Source organism: Manis javanica, chromosome 1, assembly GCF_040802235.1.
Source record: "Manis javanica isolate MJ-LG chromosome 1, MJ_LKY, whole genome shotgun sequence".
Taxonomy (NCBI): domain Eukaryota; kingdom Metazoa; phylum Chordata; class Mammalia; order Pholidota; family Manidae; genus Manis; species Manis javanica.
In genome coordinates, this window is record NC_133156.1 from 160,860,510 (window position 1) to 160,876,780 (window position 16,271).

The 16,271-nt window shown below is 37.8% G+C and overlaps 1 protein-coding gene across 29 annotated transcripts in view; it reads right to left on the reverse strand.

The window, feature by feature from the left end:
* Positions 1–16,271, reverse strand: part of LOC108385691 (uncharacterized) — a 72,311-nt gene that overhangs the window by 38,395 nt on the left and 17,645 nt on the right. The gene's annotated exons all lie outside the window — the stretch shown is intronic.

Sequence of the window (16,271 nt, forward strand, 5' to 3'; positions counted from 1 at the left end):
ATGCCCAAAGACACAGGAGAGCCTGAAAGGGACCCTTGTGCACCCAGGCCCACCGGGGCAGCCAGAAGGGTTCCTGCAGGAGCTGAGATGATTACTAGTAAAGTAGGGAGAGCATGTTCATTGAGTGCTGAGCACTGTGTTGGTCATAATTTTGAACTGTTCACATTATTTCCATGGAGATACCTTGCATGAAGGACTTTACAGTGTATTTTGTTAGAAAGGCTTATGATTTCTTGGGTAACTAAAATTTTTGTTGTTTTTTATATTTACCAAGTTAATATTGATGTCATTTAAGGTTTCCATCAACCCTTGGACACTCCAGATACCCCTGGAGCCAAAGTCCAAGCCCCCATACTCATCGGCCACAGGAGCCAAGCACCCGCAGCAGGGCTTCCACTGTGATGCAGTGTTTCAGGCCAAATCCAGCAGAGGTTGTGGACCTCACTGCCGATGATGATGAGGATGGTAAGCTGGAGTAGCAGCAGTGCACAACTATGAGGAGAATTTGATAAAAATGAAATACCTTAATATGCTAGAAACTCTTACTCTTGCTTACTGGTAGTATATTATTAGACTACAAGGATGTTATCAAATATCCTAATCTTCTTTTTTAATTGATACCATAAATTGATACATACACTGAGGTTTGCCAATTGTGCCTACAATGCTTTCTGGTTATTGTTTCATTACTTGGCCGTTATCTTCTTGGACAAAAAATATTTTGACAAATGATAGCTTAATCAATCCTCATACTTTTCTGTTAACTTAGTTTGTAATATTATTGTCATACTTTAACTTTGCTATGAAGAACTGAAAAGGCATCTTTTAAGTATTGACAACAGAAATCCAGTATGACTAACTTAAATGGTTAATACCGTTTATTTGAAATAACTAATTTTTTTCTTTTAAAGTTATCATTGATATACACTCTTATGAAGGTTTCACAAGAAAAGCAATGTGGTTATTACATTCACCCGTATTATCGAGTCCCCCCCGATATCCCATTGCAGTCACTGTCCATCAGTGTAGTAAGATGCCACAGAGTCCCTATTTGTCTTCTCTGAGCTGCACTGTCTTCCCCGTGACCCCATACACACACCATGTGCACTAATCATGATTCCCTAAAATCCCCTTCTCCCTCCCTCCCCACCTGCCCTCTCACACTCCTCCCCTTTGGTAACCACTAGTCCCTTCTTGGAGTCTCTGAGTCTGCTGCTACTTTGTTCCTTCAGTTTTGCTTCATTGTTATTCTCCAGAAATGAGGGAAATCATTTGCTTTGTCTTTCTCTGGCTGACTTATTTCACCGAGCATAATACCCTCTAGCTCCATCCATGTTGTTGCAAATGGTAGGATTGATTTGTTTCTTATGGCTGAGTAGTATTTCACTGTGTGTATGTACCACATCTTCTGTATCCATTCATCTACTGATGGACACTTAGGTTGTTTCCATATCTTGGCTATTGTAAATAGAGCTGCAATAAACATAGGGGTGTATATGTCTGAGAAGTTGTTTTCTTTGGGTAAATTCCACTGTGAGTATATACCATATTTTTAAAAATCATTTAACCATTGAAAGGCATTTGGGTTGCTTTGGTATCTTGGCCAAGAGCATGGGTGTAGAAATATCTCTTTAAGACAAGAAAAATGTGAATTTTAAAGTAGAAAGTTATACTTCAGAAAACCTATGTTAAAAAAAAGAATCACCCTGACACATTCTGTATCAAAGGAGATGAATAGATGGCTTCAAAATGTAATCTAAGACATGTTAGAATATTTAAGGGAGGTACCAAAACCTAATGAGGGAAAAGAAAGGGTTTTTCGGTAAGTGGTTTGGTGATAGTCAGTTAGCCATGGACGGACAAGACTGGATTCTATTTATAATCTTATCTGATAGCATAAAACAAAAATTAGTTCTAGATGAAGTAAATAATTAAGGAAACATACTGAACCAAAAATAATATATATCCAACATCCAAATAAGGAAGCACTTTCCAAACTTACAATAATTTGGAAAAGAACACACGCCCCCAGATATTACAGATTTCATAGCATAAAACTGAAAAGCTGTTGTGTATTTCTTAGAAGAATTGCGTATCATTTTGTTAAAAATAACTTTGGAAAAAACACAACAAATGTACTATATTTTAGAACTAACGGGTTAATATCTTAAAGAATATGAATATATAAGTTCTTAACACCTTTAGAAATTGCAGGATGGATATCACTATATAGGATCATACAAACTCTTATGGAAACTATTGAATTCATAAACAAAAATCATACAAGAGGAAATATATGAAGATGTACAGATTAAGAGAGTAAGTATTGCTTTCACTATGCGTTGAGCTCTGCTTTTTTGGAAATTTTCATTTAGACAGATAGGATTTTTATGTTTGTAACGAATTTCATAGTCTACAAAGTAAAACATTTTGTCTATCAATTAGTTGACAAGCAGACGCCCTTTACAAGTTTTTCCTTTTGTTTCTAGCACATATCGATGAAATCAAGGAAGCATCCTCCACTCCCCAGGTCACTGACTATGCAGAAATTGTTGTTACCTTGACGGACAGTGACTATGCAGAGACTGATGTCACTTTGAGTGACAGTGAAGTGGAGACTGTGACAGATGGAGAAAGCCATCAGTAAGACTGAAAGAATTTAACATTTGAAGTTTTAAATGTAAACTTAAACATTTGTATGCTGCAGAAATTTCCTTTACTTTATTGAGATCTAGTTTGTGTATGTATATACCAGATAAGCAATTTTAGTGGTTTTCAAACCAGGATATTGTTGACTCCCCTGGAAAGATCATAAAATAAAGATACATTGTTGCCTGGATTGTATCCCCCACCAGTTGTTCCAGAACCTTAGGGGTGACTATTTTTAAAAATAGTGTACACTCAGAATTAAGATTCCTTGCTCTAGGTAGATGGTAATTTTACTTAGTGTTTTACAAAATTCAGTTTGCTTTCTGATTAAGGGAATTCATGAGCTCCTTTGAAGTTTAGATGTTCATACTGCATGAATATTGGGTATGGGCTAAAATTAAAAGTGAAGAAAACTTTAAAGGAGTATTGATGCTGAAGTATTACTTTTTGTTCTAATTTGTTTCATCCCAAGATCGCAGTGCTACCAGGGAAGTCTGTGCTATTATGTTAGGGCAGCAGAGCATGAAACATTTTTTTGCCCCTCACTCAGTAATTTCATCTAACCCCTGTGCCAAAAAATGAATGAAAACCCTCATTTGCTTTGATAAATAACTGGAAATGACATTGTCCTTTGGGAATCATTTTGAAACCCCCTTCAAGAAACTAAACTAAACTAAACTGTAACACTGCATTCATCTTGTGCTTTAGATGATTACAGATATTGATAAGAGTCCCTCTTTCCATTTCATTCATCATACTAAGCTCTGGATTAATCTAAATTTTTGTGTTGGAATGAATTTAGAAATGCACTTGCTGATGATGTTTTAATGTGTGTTGTTATAGATTGTAAAAACAGACCTTATTTTGGAATATGTCAAAACACACCTAGAGTGTGTGTGCTTCTCCACTTGCCACTGTCCCACTGAAGTGCTGCTTCTCATGGCCTGGAAGAGAGCGCTCTAGAATATATCCCCAGTTTAAGTTTTAAAGGATTTTCCCAGACTGAGAAAAACTGATACTCCCCAGTGTGTGCCCCATTATCCTGTTACTTTGCACAGTGCTTGGTAAAACAGTGACTCCGTTTTTATGAGCTACAGGAACTGCTGAAATTAAGGACCTCCTTTTCTTTGTGGAACTGGATACCTTTCTTGCCACGGAGCTGCTTACTATTTAAGCAGATACATTTACCATAGTAAATAGATAGTGCTCCTGACCCAGGTTTTTCCTTATTGTTACTGGGGGTACTAACTTTGTCACTGTTTAGCTGGCCCCTAGACAGACTGCATCTGCATTTCAGATTCTTTGATGTCAGGACTTGACAGATGTCACTAAATTGGAGTTAGGGCATCCTATGAAGCTTTCACAAAAGTACTACAAAATGGACCTGGAACTTTTGGCAGCTATTAACAGCTTTTCATGAATGACAGACTTCTCATCACAGACTCTTGGTTTCTCAAGGATTTTACACGGTGACCTCTGTCCTCCTTCAAAGCCATTGTGATCCTGAGACATTGTTTACTCTCATGCCTCAGCCTGTACTGTCCTTGCCGGGATGGGCTGTCCTTTCTTTACTGTCTCAGGAATCAATCTTTTTTACTCCTGATACTCGAGAATTTCATTTTAGAGTTTGAACTTCTTTATAAACTCTTAGGCTTTATTTACACTTACTGAGGCCATCTACAGCCCAGTTTGAACGCTGGGGTTCTTTCCTGAGGGGTCGAGCTTGTGCCCCTCATGACCGCATGTTAACCGGTCTGGCTCACCCTTTCCACACAAGCTGACGATAAACTCACAGTCAGTTTCACATTCAGTTTGGATAAGAGAGAAAAAGACACTTTCATAAGCCCCACCTTTCTAAAACATTCATTTTTCCCTGGGAGCTTTAGGACTCACTGTGTATTCCTCTGCACCTTTAGTCTAGATCATTACGGACAATCCCTTACAATTAAAAAAAAATGAAACATACACTAAGTAACAATACAATACAACACCATACACATCATAAAAAGATGATAAAAATGTTCAGCGCAAACAAGTGATGTTTTGTCATGGCTTCCAAACCGGTCAACGAGCTGCAGCTCTCCTCGCCTCTGCTGACCCCAGGAAATGTCTCTGCGCCTTCAATCTCTTTTAGGGCAGCACCAGAAACATAGCTTGGCTTAGAACTCCCAAAGCTGTGCTTCACAAATTCAATCTGGACTAAATATACAAGATCATGCAGATGTTATTAAATGTTTAGGGTGTTGATAGTTTTGTTACTTCATGGGTGGTGCATAATTTCAGGTACTAACATGAAATGTGAACATTTGATTATAACCCAGATGTATACTCAAAATAACCATTGAAAAGAGAGCAGCATTCTTGAACCAGAATCCTGTATTTTACACCAGTGATTGGTCTGGCATATCACTTCTCATATCCTGAGGTCAGTTGATTGGAGAACATTTGCTGAACATTTCATTCAGCATGTTTATTGAGTGCTGGGCATTGTGCTAGTCGTAATTTTGAATTCTGCTACATTATTTCTATGGAGATACCTTGCATGAAGGACTTTGCAGTGTATTTTGAAAGAAAGGCTTATGATTTCTTGGGTGACTAAAATTTTTCTTCTTTTTTATATTTACTAATTTAATATTGATGTCATTTAAGGTCTCCTTCAATGCTTGGACACTCCAGATACCCCTGGAGCCAAAGTCCAAGCCCCAGACTAGTTGGTCACAGGAGCCAAGCACCCACAGCAGGGCTTCCACTGCGAAGCAGTGCTTCAGGCCGAATCCGGCAGAGGTTGTGGACCTCACTGCCGATGATGAGGATGGTAAGCTGGAGTAGCAGCAGTGCACAACTATGAGGAGAATTTGAAAAAATGAAATATCTTAATATGTTAGAAATTCCTACTCTTGCTTACTGGTAATATATTATCAGACTACAGGGAAGTTGTCAAATATCCTAATCATATTTTTTAATTGATACCATAAATTGATACATAAACTGAGGTTTGCAAATTGTGCCTACAATGCTTTCTGGTTATTGTTTCATTACTTGGAAGTTATCTTCTTGGACAAAAAATATTTGACAAGTGGTAGTTTAATCGATCCTCATACTTTCCTGTTAATTTTATTTCTAATATTATTGTTGTACTTTGACTTTGCTGTGAAGAACTGAAATGGCACTTTTAGGTACAGACAACAGAAAGCCAGTATGGCTGACTTAAATGGTTAATACTGTTTATTTGAAGTAACTTATTTATTTTTTCTTTTAAAGTTATCATTGATATACACTCTTATGAAGGTTTCACAAGAAAAGCAATGTAGTTATTGCATTTACCCTTATTATCAAGTCTCCCCCCATACCCCATTGCAGTCACTGTTGTCAGTGTGGTAAGATGCCACAGAGTCCCTATTTGTCTTCTCTGAGCTGCACTGTCTTCCCCGTGACGCCATACACACCATGTGCACCAGTCATGATACCCCTCAATCCCCTTCTCCCTCCCTCTCCACTTGCCCCCCCAACCCCTCCCTTTTGGTTACCGCTAGTCCCTTCTTGGAGTAAGGAAGCAGAACTGAAGGAACAGAATAGCAGCAAATTAATTTACTTTTAAAAGTTGCTACCCTTTAATGTAATATTGCTCTTACCTTCTGTGCTGCTCAGCTTTAGCGTTTTGTTTTGGCTGAGAACTGCACTCCAGTAACTGAGGACACAAACTAGAATTGGAAACAGGGGAGGGAACGCGGTAACATGTGTGACTACATGAATACATCTGTAAGTTTCCCCACATATTGAGAATTATCTTCAGGAATTATCAGTTACATCTTAGGAGGAAATGGTCAGTCATAATTTTCTTAAAGGCTGAAGGCAAGTCCTATATGAATTTGTTAGCTTTGGGAGTTAGCTATAAATTGGGGAAAGGATCCATTAGGGAGGGAGGAAGCGTCAGAGGCCATGTGCACTCGGCTCCCGCGGACGCTCTGCAGTCTGGATGATCATGACTCTCAGAGCACCAGGGCTCTGGGATTATGCATATGAAAACATCGTTTATTTCCACCATCTGCATTTCATTCAACAGTGTCTTGCTTTTTATTCTGAAGCACCACAAATTATCTGTAAGAGAGTGGCTAATATAATAGGGACTAATTTAAGATTGCTCAGTTAATTAAATATATGACAACTGTTTTGGAAACTTTTTGTGTGTTTTCCCATGTGACACCTACGAGCCAGTAAGTAGGGAAGGTGACAGAATAGCCTTGTAACCCACTGGAATTAGTTCAGACAGAATACTTTTACAAGGTTAAAAGAATGCCAGGGATAAGTAGATGCCCCCTTCTCCCCACTGATTTCTCTCAGTGGAAAGCTTCTAACCTATTAAAAATAAATCCAAAGCTTAAGTGTCTGGGTCCCCTGCTTCCTCACTGGCAGCCATTTAGTCTCCTGGAGGCATCTGCAATGTCTGCAGACATTTTCAGATCTCACTTTTGGGGTAGAGGGCTGCCATCACCTAAGAGGTAGAGGCCAGGGATGCTATGAATCACCCCACAATCCACAGGACAGCCCACCCTGTATCCCCACTTCCTTCCCCTACACAGAATTATACAGCCAAAAGTGTCAATACTGCCAAGGTTGAGAAACTGAGATAAGCCATTTGCAAATAAACAGAGGTTCCTCCCTGACCTTTTTACATGTAGCAAATATGTTTAAGCATCCAGAGTAGTTTCCTGTCTAGGACAACAGGTACTGTTTGCATTTCAGAAATCAGCCTACCACTCTGCACTGTATAGAAAAGATTGTATTATCGATCTGTAACACATTAAGATAATCCCTTCTTTTTGAACCAAATCGTTGTGACTATGCTTTGGACAGATTTATTTCTATTATTCTCAATTTTTAAACAGCCATTTTATAATCAGAGTCTAAAATACAGCTCATTCGTATGTTAATGTCTGCCTCAAATTTACTTCCTACTACAGAACTTTTTCACTTTTATTATAAAACACTGATGGAATTAATATTTGCATTTTTTTAAAATAAACAAAAAGCTGTGTAAAAAAGTGAGAGAGTGCTTAGGTAACTTATCCATGACCATACAGTCAGTGGTGAAATTAAAACTGCTTTTCAAGCAGTCTGACTCTAGAATCCACACTGGACCAAAGAAAGGACAGTTTCTAACCCTGTTACAGCCTGTGACAATGTATGTGAACATAGCGGAGGCACTTTTTCTTTACTTTTCCTCTTTTCTGCTTGGTAGTAGATCACAAAACTTCCAGTGGTTACTCAAAAAACTATTTTAATAACCTGAATTATTGGAATATGCACATGTGTTGGATTTTTAAAACGCAGTAATCACATTTTAGTAACGTCATTTTAATGTTGCAGTTTAGCTTTATGAAAGCTTTTTGTAAAACTATATATTGTACTTATTAGAGTTAATAGTTTTAAAGTTGGTTTTAATTACCATAAAAATGTTAACTTTGATTAAAATATAGTCCATTACCTAATTTGTTTTAAAATGCTAAATAACTGTTTTACATTCTGCAGAACCTACTGTAGTATGGCTCACTAGCTCAAGAATGGAATCTCCGACCACAAGCCCTTGGATTCACAACTACTCAGAGTCCTCTGCCTCTGAGCAGGCCTCTGATAGTGATGCAACTGTCCATAGCAGCGAAACCCCCACGGCGTCAGAGATGTCAGCTCCTCGTACAGGCAATAGAATGACTGGGACTTATATAGGAGGTACGTTTAAAAAACAGGCTGGGGAGAAGGAATTTTTCATTACTTTTGTTAGAAAAAGTATTGTTTTAAGGATTTTAGCTATGTTAGCAAACGTGTAATCTTAGAGTGAACATTGTATGTGAGCAAAGTCATCTCTATTAGACTAAGATTTCATATTGGAGGTGCTGTATGTTATTGAAGTACCATAGCACAACTGAAAGAGATCGGGGGCTGTCACCAAAAATATGAGCAGCAACAAAAGAAAACATAGGTAAATTGGACTTCACCAAAATCTAAAACTTCTGTACATCAAAAGACATTATTGAGAAAGTGAAAAGACGGCCTACAGAATGGGAGAAAATCATGTGAAAATCATTTATTTGATAAGGGTTGAGTATCCAGAATATGTAAAGAACTTGCACAACTTGGCAGTAAAAAGAGAACCCAGTTTAAAAATGGGCAAAGGACTTGCATAGATATTTTCCAAAGAAGATATGCAAATAATGGGAAGCACATGAAAACAATCTCATTAATTACGAGGGAAATACAAATGAAAACCACTTTACACCCATCATAATTAGAAACAAAACCAAAGCAAAACACTGGAAATAGAAAATGACCAATGTTGACAAGAATGTGGAGAACCTGGAACCCTTATGAATATCTGGTGGGAATGTAGATCGGTGCAGCTGCTGTGGAAACCACTTTGGAGGCTCCTCAAAAAGTTAAACCTGAAATTATGTGACCCACAATTCCAGGCCTGGACATATATCCAAAAGAATTGAAAACCGTGATGAAAGTTTTAAAAGGCTTGATGTCCCATTGTCTTAATTTTTGTTGCTGTTTGATCTTTTGGTGTCATATGTAATAAACCATTGTCTAACCCCGGGTCACAAAGATTTACTCCTGTGTTTTCCTTTAAAGAGCTTTATAGTTTTAACTCTTACTTCAGAATTAATCTTGTGTTTCTATCACCAATGATATCCCTGGTTCTTTCTCTTTCTCAGTTTAACAGAGCCTTAAACTAGCCTCCTTTCTCTTCTCGACAATGGCACCAAGATAGGAACTTGCTGTTTATTAACAGGGATACCATAGACCTTTGGCTTGTAGACTGACCAGTAGTACTGTTAATAATGAAATCATCTTATATTTTCTCTCGTTTTTTTTGCATTTAATAGTATCTCATTTAATTCTTATAGCACCCTTCAAACCTAACATTGAACAGATTGGAAAACTGTGGCTGGATTGGTCTCTGTTCCTTAGAGAATTGATGGTAGAACCTAGAATCCAAGGAAATTTCACAGAGGTGTCTTCTAAATACTACATTCTTTGAAAAAATGTAGGCAGAAATGGAGTGGGCCTTTATTTCATTTATTTGAGTGTACACTCTTTCACCAGTACTGAGTATCTTGTATGTTATTTTATATATTCTTATTTAATCCTTAAACATTTTCTTGATGCTGAATCATTCTCTTCCCATTTGAGGAAAGAAGAAATCTGGAAGTTAAATACTTTGAAGGTCAATAGTAATCTCTGAGGCCAACACCTGAACACTTCTCATTCACTCCTCGCCCCTGGCAGCCTGATGTCCTCTCTCGGCTGGATTTCATGTGACACTGTCCCAACTTCATTTCAAGGCAGTCTCAAAGCTTTTATTAACTTATTTATTTGTTGATACTCTAATCAGTCAGGATTCACATTTAATCTCTTAGGTAGCAACTTTACTACTTGAATGGCCTTCTCATGGTGTTACTGTAACTATATTGATGACAACCTTTTGGACTGACAGATTTGCTTATGTTGTATTTCCCTAGATTAGGAGAAGAACACTGTTCTAGGCCAGATTGTTCCTGTATATAATAAACCTGAGAGAACCACTTATAGATATTCAGGCTGCATTAGGAACACTCAGTTCTTCTGGCTTCATTTCTTGTAAATGCTTTGTAGAACATCCTTCACCTATTTTGTTCACATCCTGTCCTTACTTAGCACATTGCATACTTCCAACCTTGAAGCACTCAAGCTTCAACCAGGTTCCTAAATGGGGCTGGACAGGGCTGGTAAGAATCATAGAAGCAAGCAGATGGATGCCTCATGAATTTAGGGCACCTAACGTGGGTTTTGGTAGTAAGATGCCAAACCGTAATGTATCTCAGTCAGTTCCCTTTCCTTCCTTTCAGTGATGGTTCCTATTCACTCACTCTTAGTTTTGTATTTGAAATATTTGAAGATAGTGAGGGCAAGTTCTTTCTGAACAGATAAGGGTCATCTCTCTCACTTCCGTCATGGCTGCAGCAGTCCGCAGCACTCTTGCTGTGCTTACAAATTCATCTCCTGAGTCATAGGGTTGCTCTCAGAATCCTCAAATAACTGGATCTGTAAAATTAAAGCATCCAAGTTGGAAGCAACCATGAAGGTTGTTTAGTCCACCTTTGACTGGATTTTATCCCAAAAGTTTTCAATCTTTTCTCTGAAGTCATTTCACCCTAAATGACATAAACTTGTACAACATGTTGACATGGGGGTTGAGATAAAGTCCTGAAAATGTTGCAGGAAATAAAGCTACTGTAGTAATGAATTATTGTACATATATCACAGCATATAGAAAATAGTTCCTTACAGGCTGTTGGTGATGGTCATTTCCTCATATGCTAGTTGTAACTTTGCTCAAGTTATTCAAAAAATTTGGAATGCAAGTGAATGAAAATGATATAATTATATACTGAGTTATAGAATTATAACTGACTTTGAATCTGCTATAATTTATGTTTTAAAAGTAAACAACTTATTTTCCTTGTTTTTTGATACAAATCACTTGTAATATTTAACCTCTCAACTGATGCTAACAAGGTGGTATGAATGCCAGGAGGTAATTAGAGATGAGAAAAAATTGGTAATTTTTTTAATCCAAGTCCACAGACTCCTAAATCTAGTTCTCGGGTTACCATAATTTGGGTTCATGAGATTAGCCCAAATAGGCCAGACCCAGAAGCTTGGAGAAAACCAATATACAGAGATTTAGAATAGAGACACTCTGTAGCAGAATTTAGATCACAGACCTTCCCCAGGAGAGAATCAGCAAAGACAAGAGAGGTCGTGTATGGGAAGGCAGCCCAGGAGAAGGACAGGGAGGTTTGCCGCCTGCCATCAGACCTCCCAACCAGAGCCCAAAGTACCTCCACCTAGATTATTTTATGTGACCCCATTAATTCCCTTCACTGTTTTGGCCAATTTTGATTGGATTTTTCTATTATTCGTAAGTAACCATGAGATTCCTGATTGGTACCTTGGCCCAGAAGAGATTAGGTGGGTCCTACGAGCCAAACAGGAGCAGGTTAACTCTGGTATTGGCTAGTCTAGAGATCAGACTGGAGCGGTGGTGCTCCAGAACCCTGAGGGCTCTGCAGGGAGGTCTCAGGGGGCACACGGGGTGGGGAGGAGAGGCCTGTGGGCGCTCCACTCTTCCTATGTTTATTTTTTAAGTAAAAAATTTCATCTACATTTTTACCTGGTTCCCACATAATAGTTTGAGGAAAGGATGCTGTCTTTTAGATGAGTTTGAAGCACTGTGCTAGGCCTTCTGGGGGCACTTTTGCATGTCTCCTGGCAGGGAAGGGCATACCTCCAAAATAACTATGGGCATGGGGCAGAGAGCATAATCAGGACTCATGTATTTCATACCTAGCAGATTATCATCTTCTCTAACAATAGCTATGCAGGGCAGTGACTGCTCCACTTAATAGGTGAGAAAGGTTAAATGACTTCCCTAAGGTCACACTGCTCGGGATTAGACAGGCTCATGATTCACACTCAGGCCCATTTGACTCCATGCTTTTCTCCCACTGCTCAGCACTAATTCACTAGTTCAGATATATTATATGTAATTAATAAGTTATTTATCTTACTGCCCTTGCAACGATGGTCTAATTTAGTGGCCTGTGATTTTTTTTTTAAATTAAGTCTCTAGGACTGTCTGAAAGTTCTAAATTATTACTGATTGAGGGGATTTGGGAAATCAGAAATCAGGTTATTATGACACCATTAATTCTACACACATTAGAATTTTATTTCTTACATTCTGTTGGGTCTGAGTTTAGAGACCATAGGAAGGGAAGAGACATTGGAGGTTAGCACCGCAGCCAGACAGGCTCTGGTTTGGTGGTTATGTCTTCAGAAGATAAGATTTTTAACACATAGTCTGCACTATGTAGGAACGATTTGTGGTATTAGGGATTCCTGGAGTTTAGGAGAATTTTGCTTTATTGCATATAATAGAAGGACTCATTTGATATTAAAAAAAATTTTAATGCAATTAAAAACAAATCATTTGTTATGGCCCAGGAGAAGATGATCTATTGCCATATTTAAATATCATGGTATATGTGAGCCTCCTAAAGAATTCAGGCTTTCAGGAAAATCTCAATGAAGACTGTTGTCTGAAATTATATGATACATATGTTAAGAATGTGGCACTATCACGTTCTTATTTACAGAGATTTGAATTTACTAAACATGTCTTAATTCTTTATGGAAAACTATTTTTACACAGTAATATTTTGCTCATTATACCTCAATAAAGCTGAAAAAAGTGAAATGATTGTTGAAGAGTTAAATAAATTGATTCATCCTGAAACAAAACTTTAAAATTATACACTTGTGAATATTACTTCTTGCATAATGATTATAGAAATAGAAAATTTTTAAGTGAAACTGGGAAAAATGTTGTGAATTTGAGGAAGGATAGTTAACTGTGGTAAAACAGAGACACTTCCTTTTTTGTGATCATTTTTACTACCAAGAAATACTGAGCTTTGTGATATCTTGGAGTAAAGCATTCATGTGAAAACATAACTTTTAGAAAATAAGTTTAAAACTTTTCTCACAACTTATTGAGTTTAGTGAAAGTTTCTTTAAGATACTTGATAGCAAGGTTTCCTTTGAAAATATGGCCGAATGTTTTCATGGTTACCTACCTTTTACCCCAGCTGAATGAATCAAAGAATTACAAATTGAAGGAAATGCTTCTATAATGAAACTAGAGACTGCCCATAGCCTACACCAGACTACCAAGAAATTCTTCCAAATAGAATGAAATTTGGACTGAAATCTATAAACATATTTTTTACCTCAAATAGATGCATGTTTTGTAGAGTAAGAGGGATGCGTATTCAGCAGAGGATCTTCCAACAGTTACTTTGAAACATAAAGATTTAGAATGAAGAAATCGGGGGAAGGCATCTGTGTGAAGGGCTGATGTCCGCGGCCGGTTCCTGGCAGACATGCTCCTGTCATCGTATTAATGACGTGTGGGGAAAACGGCCTGGGGAGGGGGGAGAGGACCAGCAAGAAAAGGACGTCTCCACAGTCTTGCCCAGAAGGACCGCAAGTTCCTTTCTTCTCTATACTGCTCTTAACTGGGAAATTATAAAGGAAAGCAAAGTTTATGTTTATAAATGTGTCATTAATACAGCTGACTACACAGAAGCCAACAAACCTGTGTATGGCAAAATAAAATTAACAGAAGACAGTTTGGAAATATGCTTACACTTACTATGACAAAAGCTTCCATTGTATATGAACTGCTTATAAATCAGCAAGAAAAAGGTGAATAGACTATGAAGGTGAATAGGTAATTCTGGGAAAAATTGTAAGTGGCTAATAAATACAAGATTTTTCTCAGATTGGCATGTGAGGACTGAGTGATAGTGGGGGTCCTCAGGGACTCCTGTGTTCTGGTGACAGGTGTATTAATTATGGTAACCTTTTGGGCAGGGTCTTTTGTCAATGGTATCTGAGTTTAAATTATTTTTTGAGACTCAGAACTACTTACAGGAAATTTATGCTACAAACACACAAAAATGATGTGTGTGTGTGTATGTGTGTGCACTCATGTACGTGCATGTACAAAAGACTAGCATGAGAGAGATCATACAGATCGATATTTATTGGAGAATTCAGGTTGTTTCCAATTTTTATCAATGGAAATTTCTTTGATAAATGTTGGTACATTCCTATAGTAGAATGCTGTGAAGCTGAGAATGAAGTAAAACTGTACATTGACATGGGAAGATATCTAAGATTATTCAAAGAAGAAAATAGGTTGCAAATAGAACAGAGAAGACTCAAGCATTGCTAAAGTATACATAAAAAATTAAACATATGCTAATATGTTTCTAAAATACAGTAGGAATCTATACGATTTTATTTCCATTCAAATTCCTATTATTTTACTTAAAATATCTGCTGTAAAGAAGGTATATAACAAAACAATCAAATTGTCTTTTTCCTTGGATAAATTTGAATTGGAGGTATTGTAAGAAATGAGCAGTGAGAATTTGTGGGGTCATGATTTCTTGATTTATTCATTAAATCTATGTTACATTTTTATAATTTGTTATTAGATAATGAATTTCATGACTAATCTATGGACATCTGAATATTAATACTAGGCTATTTTTTCTACACTGAGAAATAACCAATTACTCAGTTATTTCCAGTGGTCTTTCTGTGTTCTGTTTCCAGGCTGGCCCCTGAGCGCCCTGGACCTCACCCACATAGGATGCACCCCTACAGTGGACATAGGCATCCTGTGCCTGGGACTATGTCCTCACATCCTCGGTAGGCTCCAGAGACATCTGCACCATCAGTATCTTGTCTGTTTCAGCGATATGCTCAGTAGCTTGTGGTCAAACGGGCCAGAATCAATGCTTTATAGTGGAATGCCATCCAGGGTGGTGCTGTGGAGAAACTGAATTCAGCTTAGCTGTGAGGCACTGCCTCTGGGCAAGTTAGAGACCTGGGGAAGCAACAGGAGGAACTTGAGTCCTGGGGCAGGGGGCCATGTCACACAGGAGTTAAGCTGTTCTGTTGTCCTTCAGGGGTGTCTACCATTAAAGCCAGCTCCCTAAATACATCCTGCTTTTCACAACTTCTTTATACACCCTCCCCGTTCTTAGTACTCACATCTACTTGACTGCCTCTAACCCTGGCTACTGACAAGAGAACACCAGCTTGTGCCTTCCTAGTCTACGGTGTTCACTAGAGACTAGAGAAGTGGAAGTAGATGTGCATTAACTTTCTATGAAATTCATTTTCTTTAGGAAGTCATTGAGATCTTGGTCTACAGTAGCTTTTGAGGCACAACATAAAGTGAGAATAAATAAATGGAGATTTGGCATTTACCAGTTTTACTCTTTATAAAACTTTGTTTACCCTTGTATTGTAAGGTACAGATGTGTTTGTCGTAATTATCTTTGAAGCCAGCAACCCAGAGACACTATTCAACAAACAAAAGTCTTGGGAGCATCTGTAACATTCACATAAACAAACAAACAGAAACACCTAATTTGTGTGCTCCTCAAGTAGAATCAGACTTTTAGATTGGAAGGAACCTATGCATTTTGTTTACTTTGTAGGATGTGAATGAAACTCAGTACAGTGCTTTGCTCCTTGTAATTACAAAATGGAATTTTTGAGTTTTACTTTCTGAATTGAATTTGAGATTTTTTTTAGTTATATCTTAGGGGCTAAATTTGTCTCAGCTGTGTAAGTTAAGAAGCTTTAGGTAACTTTTAAAAATGTAAACATATTCCCCCATTCCTACTGATTATCCTAAGACACCGCAGAGATGGTTAAAAGCTAAAGCGCTCTCATCCTTTGTCAGGGGCCTGGGAACGGAAGCTGGAGGGGCTGCAGCTGCTGAGGCACCTGGAGCATCGCGTCCCCTCTTGGACCATCACCATATATCACTTTGGCTTCACTTCGTATTTGGACGACTTCTTCCTTTACTGGTAAAATAAAAACTTTTCAAAATGCTGAAATATTCTTCTTCTTAAGAGTATTTTTTTCTAAATTATTTTATTGTAAATATTCTCAATGTATTATAGGTGTTTTAATAGAATTGGAGAATTACTAAT